General features: G+C 38.6%; 1 pseudogene across 1 annotated transcript; it reads right to left on the reverse strand.

Annotated features, from left to right (window-relative positions):
• Positions 1-15,777: 15,777 nt before the first annotated feature.
• Positions 15,778-16,959, reverse strand: LOC147345985 (mitotic spindle assembly checkpoint protein MAD2A pseudogene; annotated as a pseudogene). Its single transcript, XR_015153431.1, has one exon. The product of XR_015153431.1 is annotated as a mitotic spindle assembly checkpoint protein MAD2A pseudogene (transcript).
• Positions 16,960-17,215: the final 256 nt, after the last annotated feature.

Genomic DNA, 17,215 nt, shown 5'->3' on the forward strand with positions numbered 1-17,215 from the left:
CGGACGAACCTTGAAAACATTATGCTGAGTGAAATAAGCCAGACACGGCAGGACAAGTACTGCACGATCGTATGTATGTAATGTATGGAGAGGAGCCACAATCACAAAAGCAGAGAGTAGAATGGTGTTTGCTGGGGGCTGGGGATGGAGGGAGAAAGGGGCAACTGCTGTTCAATGGATGTGGAGTTTCCATCATGGGGGATGAACGCTCTAGAGATCTGCTGTACAACACTGTGCTCACACTTAACCATACCACACCATATACCCAAACATAGGTTGACGGTACATCAACCTGTCAACCTGAGAAAACACCACATTGGAAAAAATACCCGACGTACTTCTCTTCAAGAAAAACTGGTTTCAGGTGTGATTTCCATGAGTCTTCAAGGTAGGAGAGGCTTGGTGTTCTGCCCTTGCCTTTTATTCCCAGAATCCGGGGCGCTTTTAAGTATCTGTAAAATGGAGGACACACCCTTCAGTTACTCACACATCTGCTGTGTTTGAGCAAAACCTGAAGACACCTGCAGCTGCACAAACACATGTGCTGTGCCAGAGAAGCACACTGTTGTTCTAACATGTAACTTCAAAAGCAGAAGGCTCTTTGGAGCCCATTAGAAACAAGATAAACATTGGCAGAAATACATGCAACCTATGTCTTATATAACCGTCTCTCTCCTGTGCACGGCAGAACCATAATGGGAGGGAAACATACATGTGGGATATTATAAGCTAGTAATTTATGTAAAGGAAAGCTAATGGATGTAATATTCTAGAAGAAATCTGAATATTTGTTACTAAGTTCCCACATATTTTAAAATTGATTTTGTTATCTTTTTAAAACACATAAAGTAAATACAAGCTGTGTGATATGTGTCTACACAATTTTTTTTTGGTTGGAAAGTATTCATTTTATTTTCATTTTAATATTTTAACATTTTCTTTTAACTGCACGATGGTACCCCACTCCAGTACTCTTGCCTGGAAAATCCCACAGACGGAGGAGCCTGGTAGGCTGCAGTCCATGGGGTTGCTAAGAGTCGAACACGACTGAGCGACTTCACTTTCACTTTTCACTTTCATGCATTGGAGAAGGAAATGGCAACCCACTCCAGTGTTCTTGCCTGGAGAATCCCAGGGATGGGAGAGCCTGGTGGGCTGCCGTCTATGGGGTCACGCAGAGTTGGACACGACTGAAGCGATGTAGCAGCAGCAGCAGCAGCAGAAAAAAAATGAAAATTTCTTCATGTTGTTTTAACAGTCGTATGTATTTTACTTTTAAAGTCTATGAACTAGTTAGTGGACAGTATTTTACTTTTAAAGTCTATGAACTAGTTAGTGGACAGTATTTTAATCTAGTATACTAAACTTTCAAGTTTAACATTTAGCAAAATTTTGCTTCACAAAGTCACTTTGTAGAATGACAGGAAATATATACAACTTTGAATCCATATTCAGGATTCAAATGAATATGCCCCTTGAAATGAATATTCAAAGGAAATGCCCCTTTCCCTTCCTCAAATGCTGTTAAAAAGTGTAGTATAAAAGTTTTAGTTATGAAGGCACCGCATAATTCTGTATTATATGGCTACTGTCTTGATTAGCAGCAAGGGTGATGAGAATATTCTACGTTTAATTTACTGGAGCATAAGAAACTTTTTGAGGAAGGACTTAGCTCTCATCAAAGAAAAAGAACCTTTTGGCCCATTTAGTTAATGCATTCCTTTTCAAGATTGCTTTTAAAAAACCTCGTCTGAAAAAGCTATCTAGAATACGTCTACCACAAATAGTGTCTACACATTTTTAAAATTATTAATAAAAGACAGATTTTCGGGTTACCTTATTAGATGCACTTCCTGTATAGAAATAAATTGTCTGTGGTGGTGAATCGTATTACTGGTTGCAGCCCTGGCATTCTGGCTTGTAGACTATGAGAGTTTCTCTGATGTGATGTGACAGGTTTCAAGCAAAAGTGCAATTTCACAAAGATTCCTGATACATAAAAATTTTTGTGTTTTTTTTTTTAAATCATAATAGTAAAGTAGATAGAGAATAATATGTTTATTTGGGGAAATACAAGAAAATTGCTTAAATCTATTAGGCATAGAAAGAAAAAAAACAAAGTAGAGAGAAAAAAAAAAAGGTGATCTGAATTTTATTAGAAGCACATTGGTTTAGTCACATTTTTTTATTCTGTACTTTTAACTTGATGTCTTCAGAATTAAACTTGAATACTTTTCTCAGTCCAATTCTCAAAACACTGTACTCTTCAAAAGGAAGCCTTATTCACCTCACCCCCTTGATTCAGAAAAATCCTACATGATTTCAAAGGAATTCTGTTGTATATGTGTAAACCTAGGATACAGCTAATATGCATGGTCACAAATCCAGATGTAGAAAATATGTCAACTTTTTTCATAACTAATTAATAATTTGTCTTTATCTTCACACTTCCCACGCAGCTTAGTTAGCTGGTTGACCATAATAAAATAAAAATGAACATTTTTTTTTTCAGACTAAAATGAGGGTTCTCTTTCACTCATCTATTCATGCATCCTGTCCAAGTTTCAGAGAGTTTATGCTACTTCAAGCAATTGAGGATCAGAAGGAAGGGTTTCTCTCCCTTAGATCTTCAGATCCAGGGTACACTCTAAGTTTTTCAAGCTATTTTGCTCATCCTTGAAAAAGTTGTAAGTGCCTCTAGCTTGTTTTCTGACCGGATTTATGAAAGTGAAAAAATGAAAGTGTTAGCTGCTCAGTCGTGTCCGATTCTTTGCAATCTCATAGACTGCTGGTTCCTCTGTCCATGGGATTCTGCAGGCAAGAATACTGGAGTGGGTCACCTTTCCTTTCTCAAGGGGATCTTCCTGACCCATGGATCAAACCAGGGTCTCCCACATTGCAGGCAGACTCTTTATTGTCTGAGCCACCTGGGAAGCCTATTTCAGGCTTTCAGTAGACTAATTTTCTATCTCCAATCTATATACCAACACTTACACCAAAGATGTAGTGACAGAATAAGATCACTGTCCTGATAGATGAGCCACAGGGAAGCACAAGAAAATAAAACAGGAACACACATGTATACACAAAGAAAACATCAGGTTTAAATTTGATGCAATGTATGTTCTAAATTTCTACAAAGATTTATTGGCTCGTTATAGGAAAATTATTTAACTTGCCATGTAACCCGAACTAAGTATTTAATTTCACTGTGCTCCAGTTGATTGTCTAAAGTAAATCCCTTCCTTCACTCCCCACTTCCCTCCCTCCCTTCCTTCCTTGTCAGTCATTAAATCACTTACAATGATTTCTTGATCAGCTACCACATGCCAAGCACAATTCTCGGTGCTAAAAGATATAGCAGTGAATAAAACGGCCAATCTGTGCTCTCATGACAAATCCCAAGAAGACAGTGGAGGTAGATAAAGAATATGTGTAGAAATACAGGCCACACAGCAATGAATGATGTAAAGAAAAAAGAAAAGCAGAAAAAGGGCATACAGAAATATGGGAGATTTTTATTTTATTAAACAGTGGTTAGAGAAGGTCTTTATGGTTAGGTGATATTTGAGCAACAACGTGGAGGAAGTGAATGAGGAAAGCCCTGTTGAGAGGGCAGGGGAGGGCAGAGAATGTTCTGGGGAAAGGAGACAGCTAATAGTTGCTCTGAGGCAGGATTTTGCTTGATGATGTGCTCCATACAGCTGGTGCTGCTGAAATTGAGTGCAAGAGAGGAAGGGTGGGAAGGTTGAAGAGGAAGTGTCACTTTGGGCTCTGAACCTATGAGGATGGTTTGGGGTCTTGCTTTGAATAAGGCAAGAGCCCATTGGTGGGCTCTCAGAAGAGGAGAGATGTGAATTAGAACAACAGTTCCTACTCCGCAGGTGAGATGGACTCATAGAAAGGGGTTTCTTCTTCCTCTTTTCCTCTTCCTTCTTCACTTTCTTGTCTTTTTTAAAGTTCTCTTCTCAGCTTTTCCCTCTTTCTCATTTCTTCCTCTCCTTCCTGCCCGCCTCCTCTCCCGCTGGCTCCTCTTTCTCCTTCTTGTCTTATAAAGCCTCCCCAAGTTAGATTTGAGTGGCCTCCTAGCTTTGCCAGATGCCCTCCTTCACGTGTCACCATGGAGGCGCCCACGTGAGTGACTCTGGAATATCACAAGGAGTATACAAAAAGGCGTGACCCAGCAAGTGTTTCAGGGAGCCGAAGTTGCCAATATCAGCATTTGGCATCTTGGTTCTCTTTTAACATTGGAAATCTAAATCTTGTCTTCTAACATGTCTTTACAGACATGAGCCTGGTTTGATTTCAGATTTGATGTGTGCCCTGCTTACCTCATCTTTGAACATTTTGTCTCCACCCCAAGTGGATCCATTTTTGCTACAATGCTTGAAAAATATTCCTCTTAAACAGAGCCGGCATGTCCTTCCTAATCCGATGTCATGATTTGGGCTCTCCATATTCCACAGTAGGTTTTTGATTTATCTGTACATCAACAGTCCGACAAGTTTTCACACTAGTAAGAAAGGTAAAGGACATATATATGTATGATTCAAGGAGCCTATCAGATAAACAAACATACAGAACCATCTTCTTGATGATTCGGCAGATTAAAGCCAGGATCTCAAGGAGATTAGATTTGACAATTTATCTAACTTTTATTATAAATTAAAAATCACCTTAATTGTGTTTACTGACGTTCACTATAAAAAGAGATCAGGCATTCATCCAATTGCTTTACTACAGAGCTAATTTTATCTTTGAGCCTATTTTATGTGCCCAAATAATGTTTAGATAATTTTAGAAAGGCATCCAACGTGACTAGTGTATAATAGAGTGATTATAAATCCACTTTATTCTTAATTATATCAGCTCTACCTGAACTCGCAGTTAACTTACTGTTTTCTTTTTTTCCCCCTTTCCTCTTCTCTGTTTAAAACCAAATGCTTTATTTCACACACCATAAAAACAGTGCAGCTCATGTGTGGTAGATAGCTATTTACAAGTGCTTTCTTCCTACTGCTGCTGCTGCTGCTTATATCAAACATGAATCAAATAAATGTACTGGAGATGATTTCCATGAGAAAATTAATTTATTTTTCATACCTTGTCAACATTAGGTGAAAATTCCAGTTTTGGGCTCTGGCCTATATTTCTAAAATTCTATTTTAAAATTAACAAGGTTAAGATTTCAGAATAGAGACCCACATAAGTGGTGCTTTTCCCTGTTCCTTTATTTTCTACTTAAAATTTGCATGCGTAAGTGCTAAGTTACTTCAGTGGTGTCCTACTCTTTGTGACCCTCTGGACTGTAGCCTGCCAGGCTTCTCTGTCCACGAGATTCTCCAGGCAAGAATACTGGAGTGGGTTGCCATGCCCTCCTCCAGGGGATCTTCACGACCCAGGGATCAAATCCATATCTTCTGTGGCTCCTGCATTGCAGGTGGACTCTTTGCTGCTGAGCCACTGGGGAAGCCCTTCTTCCTAAAATAAGATTTTCTAAACATGTAGATATTGACCACATTCATTTCATACCTCATACCTCATTCATTGATGAGGTGACTTTTTCCCTTCCCCTTCAAATTTAGGCAGTTTCAGAATCCCTGCATTTTGGACAGTGGGGATTTTTTTCCAAGTGTATTTCACTACGACATTTGAGGCAGGAATAATGGACAGTTATTAGTGATATCAAATATGTTATGTTATTTGAGGCAATTTTAATGGGAAGCTTTCTTTTCTATTCCTTAACAATAACATTACATGACAAGCTGGAGTGATTTCTTGACCTGGAAATTTTTCAGATGAATTTTGCAAAGTATTCTTTTGGAAGTGATATACAGTTCTTGTAAATTTCTTGTGGGAGATTTTACTCTGAACGAAGTGAGAACCTATTGGTGGCTTTTAATCAGGGGAGACCTTTGAGATGTGCCTACCTCACTGGACTGCTCTGAGCTTGAACTGAGCCAGTGCCTGTGAAGTACTTAGAACTCTACCGGGCACTGAGAGAGTGTTCAGTGAATGTCAGCATTTGTCTGATTATTTAATATGACCACATCTAGAGTGAGATTTCGGTTTGAATTCCCAGCTTCATCACTTTCTAGAATCCCTTAACTTACGATACTGGAGAGGCCCTGACAGTGAGTTGAGTGACCTTAGTATCTGGACTCCGACCAATACATCAAGGGGCATCAATTAGCACGTTCCATTTGGATCCCTGACTTTTATCACTGTGTGTGTGTGCTCAGCGGCTCAGTTGTATCTGAGTCTTTTGCAATCCCATAGATTATAGCCTGCCAGGTTCTTTGGACCATGGAATTTTTCAGGCAAGAGTAGTGGCGTGGGTTGCCTTTTCCTACGCCAGGGGATCTTCCTGATCCAGGGGTCAAACCCATGTCTCTTGTATCTCCTGCGTTGTCAGGAAGAGTCTTTTCCACTGTGCCACCTGACAATTTGGCGTCTTATCCCTAGTTGTCCCAGGATCTAAACAAACAAAAAAACTATTTAATGATTAACCACTTGAGTGGCACAGCACCTGGGTGAAGAGGCTTTGTTTTAAGGAATGTCATGTATTGTTTATGCCCTAAAGTGATAGATGATTAGTTTTCTTTTATTAGCTTAAAATATCCCTGACTCTTTCCAGGCAGCTAATGATGTTTCTGTTCTTTGAGAAGAATAAATTCCATTAGCATTAAACAAAAACGAAGGTATTAAGTCAGCTAGATGAGGAGGTCCCTGAGGATGGGAGGGAGAAAACAATCACCTTCGCCGCTGAAGATGCCCTTCAGTTTCTTCCTACAGTGCAGCCATGCTGTGCTTTCTATAATCCTGTCTTCCTTGCATCTGCGAACTAACCTGGTTCCTCGAAGGTAACTGTTGACGCCAGAGCCTATACAATTTTTTTAACAAGTTCGAAAGCTTTTGTACTTTAGGATGAACTTTCACTTTCAAGGAACGTGCAACTGGCATGTTCTTAGATTTTCCCTTACTGACACTTTCAGTTCAGTGCTTCTTTCTTCCTTGGAATGTTTCTACTTGACTTCTGCTGCTTTTTAGTAACTGTGGTATATATTTTGTTGCCTGAGAATTAGATCTGTGGATTCATTTTCTATTGTTGTGTAACAAGTTACTACAAACTTAGAGGCTTAAAACAACCCCCCTCTGTCATCTCAGTAGCATGGGGCAGGAGTGTGAGCATGGCTTAGAGAGGTTATCTGCTTGGGGTCTCACAAGGTTGCGCTCAAGATGTCAGCTGGGCTGTGCTCTCATCTGGAGGCTTGATCGGGAAGCATCACCTCCACACTCTTTTGTGTTGTTGGCAGACTTCATTTCCTCACGGCTGTGGAGCCAGTCACTGTGTTTTGCTGACTATTGTCTTTATAGGTTGCCCTCGGGTCTTTCAGGCCAAGTAAGTTCCCCAGTATCTTGCCATGTGGGCTTCTTCAACCCAGCTGCTTGTTTGTCTGCTAAACTGGAGTCTCTTACTGTAACTCCCTCATCATGGTAGTTACATATCATCACCTTTGCCATGTTCCATTTGCTAGAAGCAAATCACAAGTCCAGCTTGCATTCAAAGGGAGGGATGGCACAAAGATGTAGATGCTGGCAAGTGGGAAACCACGGGGGGTTACTATAGGGTGTCTCCTGGTTTCACTCAAAATAGAGCTTCATGGGTTCACGCTTATTTTGCTCTATTTTTTAATGAATTTCAAGAGGAAAAGTAGAAAACCACTGACTTAGACCTCTGTGTTCATACTGAAGGTCCGGTGATGGAAATTACGTAATGATTTACTGAGGGATACATTTCTTTCAGGGCTTCCCTAGTGGCTCAGTGGTAAAGAATCCACCTGCCAATGCAGAAGATGCATGTTTGATCCCTGGGTCTGGAAGACCCCTGAAGAAGGAAATGGCAACTCACTCCAGTTTTCTTGCCTGGAGAATCCCATGGACAGCAGACCTTGTGTGCTATAGTCCATAGGGTTGCAAAAGAGTCAGAGACGACTCAGTGACTAAACAACATCTCTTTCTTTTTTCATCTATATGTACTTTTTCATATGTAACATCTTACATCTGTATAGCAAACACATCACATTTCCTGCTGTAACTACTTTATCTAGATGAATTTAAGATTATAACTGGAATCTGTATTGTTTTAGATAATTGGGAAGAAGAAAGGAAGAAAGAAAACCAACATTATTGAATACATGTTGGATGGTTTATAATTCTATTCTGACATGTTATTATTTTTATTTTGTAGATTAAGTAGCCTAAGGCCAGAAATTCAGGAACTGGCACAGAGCCATAGAGATATGAGGGAGCAAAGAGATGTAGATGCTTAAATTCATACATCGATTTGTTTCCTTCAGAATGTTTATTCAATTTCTACTATGTTTTTTTGTTCATAAGTAGTTATAATGCTGAAAATCACATAGAAAACTTCTCAAGTCAATGCACAATACATTCTGTTTTTTGAAATTGGTCTATAAAATGGAGTATTCTACTTCACTGCTTTTCAAAATGTAAAAGAATATGTTTTTTGAAGTTGTTGAAAGTAAAGTTTTATATATGTTGGTTAGGTCAATCATTTCCCCTTTTTCCAATGGGGAAAAAAAAATTGGAAAAGACCCTGATGCTGGGAAATATTGAAGGCAGGAGGAGATGGGGACGACAGAGGATGAGATGGTTGGATGGCATCACCAATTTGATGGACATGAGTTTGAGCAGGCTCTGAGAGTTGGTGATGGACAGGGAAGCCTGGCGTGCTGCAGTCCATGGGGTCACAAAGAGTCGGACATGACTGAGCGACTGAACTGAACTAGGTCAATTTGGTTGATTAGGCTCTTCAAATATTTTTTTTTTTTTTTTTACCACAAATTTGGTTTGCTCATGCTATCACACATCTGTACTGAGAGAGGTATGTTAAAACTTCCAACTATGATTATTTGCCTGTCTTTTAAATTTTTTGACAATTTTATACATATTTGGAATTATGAAAATTTAATCTTTCTGTTTAACTGATTTATCATTATGAAGTGTTTCTTTGTATCACTTATAATATTTTTAGCCTTAAATTCTGATTTGTTTAATAGTGCTACAGCTATACTAGCTTTCTTTTGCTAGATAGTTTGCTAAGAGTATACCATGGGCTTCCCTGGTGGCTCAGATGGTGAAGGATCTGCCTGCAATGGAGAAGACCTGGGCTCAGTCCCTGGGTGGGGAAATTCCCTGGAGAAGGAAATGGCAGCCCACTCCTGTATTCTTACCTGGAGAATCCCCTAGACAGAGGAGCCTGGTTTTCTTTTGGCATCATCTGTTTTTTGTTACTTTACTCCTCTTTCTTGCTACATTTGCATCAATTCAGTTAAAAAAAATTCATTATATCTCTACTATGGATGTGAGAGTTGGATGTGAGAGTAAAGAAAGCTGAGGGCCGAAGAATTGATGCTTTTGAACTGTGATGTTGGAGAAGACTCTTGAGAGTCCCTTGGACTGCAAGGAGATCCAACCAGTCCATTCTAAAGGAAATCAGTCCTGAATACCCATTGGAAGGACTGATGCTGAAGCTGAAACTCCAATACTTTGGCCAGCTGATGCGAAGAACTGACTCACTGGAAAAGACCCTAATGCTTGGAAAGATTGAAGGTGGGAGGAGAAGGGGACGACAGAGGATGAGACGGTTGGATGGCATCATCGACTCAATGGACATGAGTTTGGGCAAGCTCTGGGAGTTAGTGACGGACAGGGAATTCTGGCGTGCTGCAGTCCATGTGGTTGCAAAGAGTTGGACATAACTGAGTGACTGAACTGAACTGAACTGAATCAGTTTTCTTCATTTACTTATTTATTGATCTGCTCATCAATTAGCTTACTTATTTTAACAGTTTTATTGAGATGTAATTCACATACCATACAATTCATCTACTTTAAATGTATTGAATGGTTTTCATTATAGTCAAAGTTGTGCAACCACCACCACAATCAATTTTCATCACTCCCCCAAAGAAATCCTATACTCATTAGTTACAATCCCCTTGTATCCTCATCCATATTTAACCACTACTTTATGTTTCTACAGATTTGTCTGTTCTGAATGTTTTATTTCAATAGAACCATATAATATGTGGTCTTTTGTGAAACTGGTTTCTTTCACCTAAGATAATATTTTCAAGGTTTAGCAATATTGTAGCATGTGTATTATTTCATTCCTTTTATGGCTGAAAAATACTCCACTGTATGGCTATACACATTTTGTTTATCTTTGATGAACATTTGGGATGCTTTCACGTTTTAGCTATTATGAATAATGCTGCTATGAACATTCATGTACACATTTTCAAGTAGACATATGCTTTCATTTTGTTTGGTTATATAGCTAGGAGTGAAATTGCCAGATCATGTGGTAATTCTGTGTCTAAATTTTTGAGGAACGGTTAAAGTGTTTTTCAAAGCAGCTGTACCATTTTACATGACCACAAATGGTGTATGAAGGTTCTGATTTCATTACGTCTTTGCCAATACTTATTATCTTAGGCTTTTTGACTGTAGCCATTTCAGCAGATGTAAAGTCATATCTCAATGACAAACAAAAATACACCAAAAAGAAAAAATGAAAAAAACCCAGCAACTATCTCTCCTTTTTTTCAGACTAGCTTTTTGTTGAGATAGTCCTTTGTGGATCAGCACAAAGTGAAAGCTTAAGGTCTCCTCATGACTCTTCTGAGCCTGCATCTTGTCATTTGGCATGTACATGATGTGCTGGAATGTCCCCTATAAGCAGCTGCTTCTGGACGTCCTGACTTCCCAGAGCCTCACTCCAGACTCTCCTTTAGGCCTTCGATGGTCTAGTGCGTGTCTGTCCGTAACCTCTGAACTCCAGGTGTCTGCAAGTTTGTAGCCCCCTTGTGGGGCTTCCCTGGTAGCTCAGCAGCTAAAGCCCCCTGTAGCTCTTTGGAGGAGTCTGGCACTTGACCCTGCCTGAATTCCAAGTTATGTGAGACAGAGGCTAGTGACTCTGCCCTTCAAATATCCTCCGACCAGATTAGAACAGACCTATGCAATAACTTGGGGCTTCCCAGGTGGCTCAGCAGTAAAGAATCCATCTGCCAATGCAGGAGCTTCAGGAGACATGGTTTGATCCCTGGGTCAGGAAGATCCCATGGAGGAGGAAGTGACAGTCCACTCCAGTATTCTTGCCAGGAAAATACCACGGACAGAGGAGCCTGGCCGGCTACAGTCCACAGGGTGGCAGAGTTGGACACGACTGAGCAACTAAGCAGCATGTACATAGTAACTTACATATAAAGTGTGTTCTGCTCCCTCCAGTCCAAAGATGTGGGAACTGGATTGCTGCTGCTTAAGACCAAGTCTGCCACTGCACCAGGCAGGAGGTGAGGGTGGATGGAAAACACCACACTGCTTGCCTCAGCAGCACGTATACTAAAAAATTGAAATGATACAGAGAAGATTACCATGATGAAGGGGAAAAAAAAAAGGTCAATTCTCATTCTGTGCTCAGCAAAAATACATTTTGAAATTCAAGGCAAGATAAAAACTTTCCCAGATATACAAAAGCTGAAAGAATGCACTACCAATACATCTTTCTGACCAGAATTGTTAAAGGTAGAAATCCAGACAAAGTCATTGACAATAGCACTAAAAAAAAAAAAAAAAAAAAAAATTAAGGATAAAGTTGACAAAGTACATGTATGTCCTGTACACTGATAACTGAAAAACACTGCACAAAAATTTTAAAGAAAAATAAAAGGACAAATATATTGTGTTAATGGATCAGAAGGCTAAATATTGTTTAGATGTCAATTATCCCCAAACTGATCTATAAACTAAATGTAATTATAATCCACATCCCAATGGACATTTGAAAAATTATATCTGATTTTAAAATACATGTGGAAGTGAAAAGAAAATTGAATAGTTCAAGCAACTTTGAAAAAGGAAAGCAAGTTCGGAGGATGTACACTGCTTGATTTCCATAGTTACTATAAAGCTACTCTAAAAAAAAAGAGGATATGTGTATGCTTGTAAGTTAATACACTAAAGTCAAGACATGCAGAAAGTAGGCTATATTAGTGGTTATTTCTGAGAATGAGAATTTGACTATATGAGGATTCGACAGAACTTTCACTTTATTTAGAAGGTTTGACTTTTTTTTTTACTAGAACACCATCTGTGTATATTATTTGAATAATTATAAATACACTTGAAATAAAATGGAAAATTTAAAATGATCACCCCCTGCCCCCTCCTCCCCAAAATCCCCAAAAAAGTTTCCTGCCACTTTGGAGATGGCTTTTCCATGGTTGGCTGTTTGCCACATCACAAACCATTGTTTCCAGAACTCTTACAAAGCTGGTGTAGATAACTTCTGGTTGTTTTCTTGATGTTTTTAGGTAGGAAGGAGAGTTTGGATCTTCTTAGTCTGTCTCTGATGTTAGAGTCTACGGAGTTTGTAACTACCCAAATGATGCCAATTTTCCCCATGTTTCTCCCCACTTTCTGGCATTTCATTTGCCAGACAGCCTAAGGAATGAAAAAAAATTAAAGAACACATTGTTTATTGTCTGAAAGTTGAGTTTTATCCCCCATTGTGTTATAAGTAACATACTAAATCCTAATAGTTCAGGCTCAATGAGAGAACTTGCACATAAAAATATTTATAAAATTTTTCTGACTTGGGTAATGCTTATATAGAATATCTTATGGTGCTATGTTTGATTTCCCTGTACAGTGGGTAAATATCTTTAAATTTTTATATACTTCAAGTATCACATTTGATCTCGTCATAAAATTGTTTGCTATCAATTTAAAACAAGGAATAGTGGTTTCTGCTTTTTAAAGTACAATTTAAAATATCCAGTATCATTGCCTTCATTTTTAAAATCCTATTTTGGAGATTTCTTATGGTTTTCATTGTCAAAGAATGATCTTTCTCTTCTGATAAAATGTAATATGTGGACATAGGAATTGTCTTTGTGAAGATAATTTTCAACATTGTGTTGATTTAATCAACCCAATTAATGTAATTATGAGACATCCTCACAAGTAGGTTTCAAAGTTGGTTTTTACTTTCAATTACCTTTTCAATTAACTAAGAAGTGCTTCACGGCTGAAAATTTGTTCAAATAAGACCTTTGAGAATAAAGGGGTCATTTTGAGAGAATGACCAACCAAGCACTTTTAACGAAGAAAGAGTAAACGTTACAGAGATAAGGTGTTTTAAGTTTTTGACAGCCTGTAAGAACATGCCAAGAGCTATATTTAAAATAGATAGTCAACAAGGGCCTACAGTATAGCACAGGGAACTTGGCTTAATATTCTGCAATAACCTAAATAAGAAAATAATTTGAAAAAGAATGGATACTGGTATGGGGATAACAGTATCCCTCTGCTATACACCTGTAACCAACACACCATTGTTAATCAACTACACTCCAATATAAAATAAAAATGAAGAAAAAATCATGCCAAAATAGTAAAGGCCACATGAGATGATAACTGCTAATATCATGATAAACCTTCTAGTGCTTGTGTTTTGTGAATATTTTTGATTATTCCATTATACTTTTTATGTTTCTGGCTTCTTAAAAAAATAAGTATTGCATAATAAAAATGATGCAAACTCATTATTCAAGAATATAAACATTGACATGAAAGTACAAATAACAAAATACGTATCATCCCCAAATTATATCAGTCTGAACTATCACAGTTAAATGTTGTTTCTGTTCTTATGATAGCAAAATTTCATCATCCACACAGCTTCGTGTCCCAAAAGATAAAAGCTGCGTTTGATCTTTCTATCAAAGCTGAGGTTTCAAGGTGAACCCCAAGAACTTCTACTCACAGTGGCTTTTCATTTATAATTTCCAGGTCTGCTCACTCAAATTATCAGTCCCCTTATATCAGAATTGAAGGCTTTTAATAAGAATATTTGGGTTTCCCCAATAGCTCAGCAGGTAAAAGATGTGCCTGCAGTGCCGGAGACACAGGAGATGTGGATTCAATCCTTGGGTCGGGAAGATTTCCTGGAGAAGGAAATGGCAACCCACTCCAGTAATCTTGCATGGAGAATCCCATGGACAGAGGAGCTTGGCAGGCTATAGTCCACAGGGTCACAAATAGTTGGACACGACTGAAGGGACTTAGCACACATGCATTTTCCCCCCTCTCGTTTGATATTTGATGCGTCTATTTCCCCAGGTACTTTTGAACTTCTTTCCAAGTGAGCCAGCTGTAAAAACTCTACACTCTCTTTCTCTCTCCACTCCCTACTACTACTGGCTACAATGAAGGAAGATACTCAGTCTATCTTTGAAGGGAGGGTAACACTCTTGGATACAATAAATAAAGTCATCCATACTGGGTCAGCATCATTTTGAGTGTTACCACTGTCACTCAGCCCTTTGGTATTTGTGTGGGGAGACTCCCAGGGGCTAGTTGTGAGTAGTTTGAGCAGAAGGTCACACAATTATATCCAGAGCCCTCAACTGAAAAAATAAAATACAGGGCTTCCCTGGTAGCTCAGAAGGTAAAGCATCTGCCTACAATGAGGGAGATAGGGGGTTCAATCCCTGGGTTGGGAAGACCCCCTGGAGAAGGAAATGGCAACCCACTCCAATTATCTTGCCTGGGAAAATCCCATGGACAGAAGAGCCTGGTGGGCTACAGTCCATGGGGTTGCAAAGAGTCAGACGTGAGTGAGTGACTAACACTCACTTACTCCAACTGAAAACCATTTTGTTCCCATGAAAATGCCCCCAAACAACTTGCATTCCACATTCAAATGTGAGTGGGATCAACAACCAATCCATGTCTTAAGGCCATACCACAATTATTGTCTTATCAAAATCTTTGCTCCATAATGTCCCCAACACCTGAGGCTCCAAGCCGACTCCTGCATGCCTGGTGTACCGAGCATATGGCTGAGAGTGGACTTACATTTCTGTACGTTTGGGGTTGAACTGGCTGGTTTAGTGTGCTCAGTCTGGGGAAAATGAGGAGCAGATATCACTGGAATATAACCAAGCCTGAGTTTCATTAACATAAAGAGATACAACATGTTAACAGCATTCACTGGAAGAAATACATATCCTAAAAGCATTTGGGTCCAAGAAGTTATAAAAGACAGCAAAGGGATGATGACATACAGATATATATATATATATATATATATATTTTTTTTTTTTTTTTTTCTATTTGGAGTCGTGTTGGACTCTCTGCAACTCCATGGACTGTGGGTTGCCATGCCCTCCTCCAGGGGATCTTCCCAACCCAGGGATCGAACCCAGGTCTCCCTCACTGCAGGCGGATTTTTCACCGTCTGAGTCACCAGGAAAGTTTAGTGATAATCTATTTCTGAATGTAATTATCGTGTATGACAGCTTCCAGCCAAACGGCCACTTCTTTTTGAGTTCAAACTGTGATTTAACATATGGCCACTAGATGGCAATATATATCGCTAAATTAGATGATTTTTCACAGGTCGAGTCAGAGTTCCACAGGGCACAATTTTCATACAGAAGGTTTATTTTAAGCTAACTGAGTGATTTACATCATTTAAGATACATGAGAAACTTTTAAAATAAGCCAAAACTGTTGTTTCAGGAATTTGATGGTATTTTCAATGTTAACAAATATTCTGTATTAATAACTAATTGAATTGGAATCTCAGTATTTGTGGGGTCAAATGCCAGTTTTGCATGTAAAAGATATTATAGATCTTGAAATGTAGTCTTAATGATTTGGTTCATATGTTCTAAGTCAGCGTTTCTTTCTTTTTTTTTTTTTTAAACATACACATTTAACTTTATTTCATCATTGCCATTTAAAGCTTGATTTTATAAAACATAAAAGACATTCTTAAGAGTTCTGTATCACAACAATTTGAAAAGTGGGAATATCCACAGCTTTATAGACTCAAGTTACATAAATTAAACTCAAATAATTGGACATTTTTTCAATACAGAAACTATACAAATGAAATAAATGACAAGAGAATGCAATAGGAGAAATATGTCACTACTTATGGACTATCATTAGTTACTTTCAGGATGTAAATGAAGATTCTGAATATTCATATTTCTTTTGTTCTATTTCATATTTAAATATTTCTCTACATTCTGAGTCAAGCTACTTGACCAAAAGTCTGATTTAGCAAGGCATTTAGCAAAAGTTTTTCCACCTATGGTTACTACCTCCAAAGGAAGTAACACTGCAGTACTGATGCAATCTGTGCAGTAACTTATGTCAACCCTCTGGAAAGTCAGATAGGTACCAAAAATGGAACAATTTTGCACAGATTCAGTTAAGTATCATGTTAAGTTTTCCTCATCTAAAAATTAACCAATGAAATAAAACATACCAACTACAGTTGATCTGGTAGGAAAACCACATTTGAGAGTTACAAGTACGTTATTGTCCATATCTCATCCTCAGTCATTGACAGGAATTGTGTAGGCTACCATGCTATTTACTTTGTGAATTGTGGTAGTAAATGAACGAAGACGAACTTCCTCAGAATTGGTAATGAACTGTGGTCCCGACTCTTCCCATTTTTCAGGTACAACCAGATCTTTGTCTGTACAAATAAGGAGATCAAATGAACAAGAAACTTCCAACAGTGGCAGAAATGTTACTGTAGCTGTGATCTGTCTGACCACTGAACAGATTTCATCTTGGATAGCTTTCTGAAACTTTTCTCTGGGTGCACTTTTAGTTGATCCACATTATTTAGGTATTTTATGAGCTCAGGATCAGTAGTTACAAGCAAGGTGAGTCCATATTTCTGCACCCGAGTAAAGGTTTCCGATGGATATAAGCCACGCTGATATAAAATACTGTTGATGCCAAATGAGAAGAACTCGGCCACGATCTCGGCGCTCCCGCGCAAGGTGATGCCTTGCTCCCGGGAGAGCTGCAGCGCCATGGCCAGGCCCACGGATGACGGTACACCTAAGTCAGCGTTTCTTAATGCAGGTTAATAGCAGGGTTTAAAAAGCTGGATTTATAAACGGTGAAATAATTGTTTTTTGTGTGACTTTTCAGAGACTTCATGTGTTAATATGTATTCTTTCTTTCCAAAAGAAATCATATATAATATGCCTCAAGTAGACTTCCTCTTGAGAAACATTTCCTTGGGAAGTAGTACTTCACAATATTCCAATGAAAATGCTGTTATGTAGGCATGTGAGTAAATAGGAGATAC

This window comes from Bos grunniens, chromosome 24 (genome assembly GCF_055505025.1).
Source record: "Bos grunniens cultivar Pamir isolate PY7600 chromosome 24, Bosgru_T2T1.0, whole genome shotgun sequence".
Classification (NCBI taxonomy): Eukaryota; Metazoa; Chordata; class Mammalia; order Artiodactyla; family Bovidae; genus Bos; species Bos grunniens.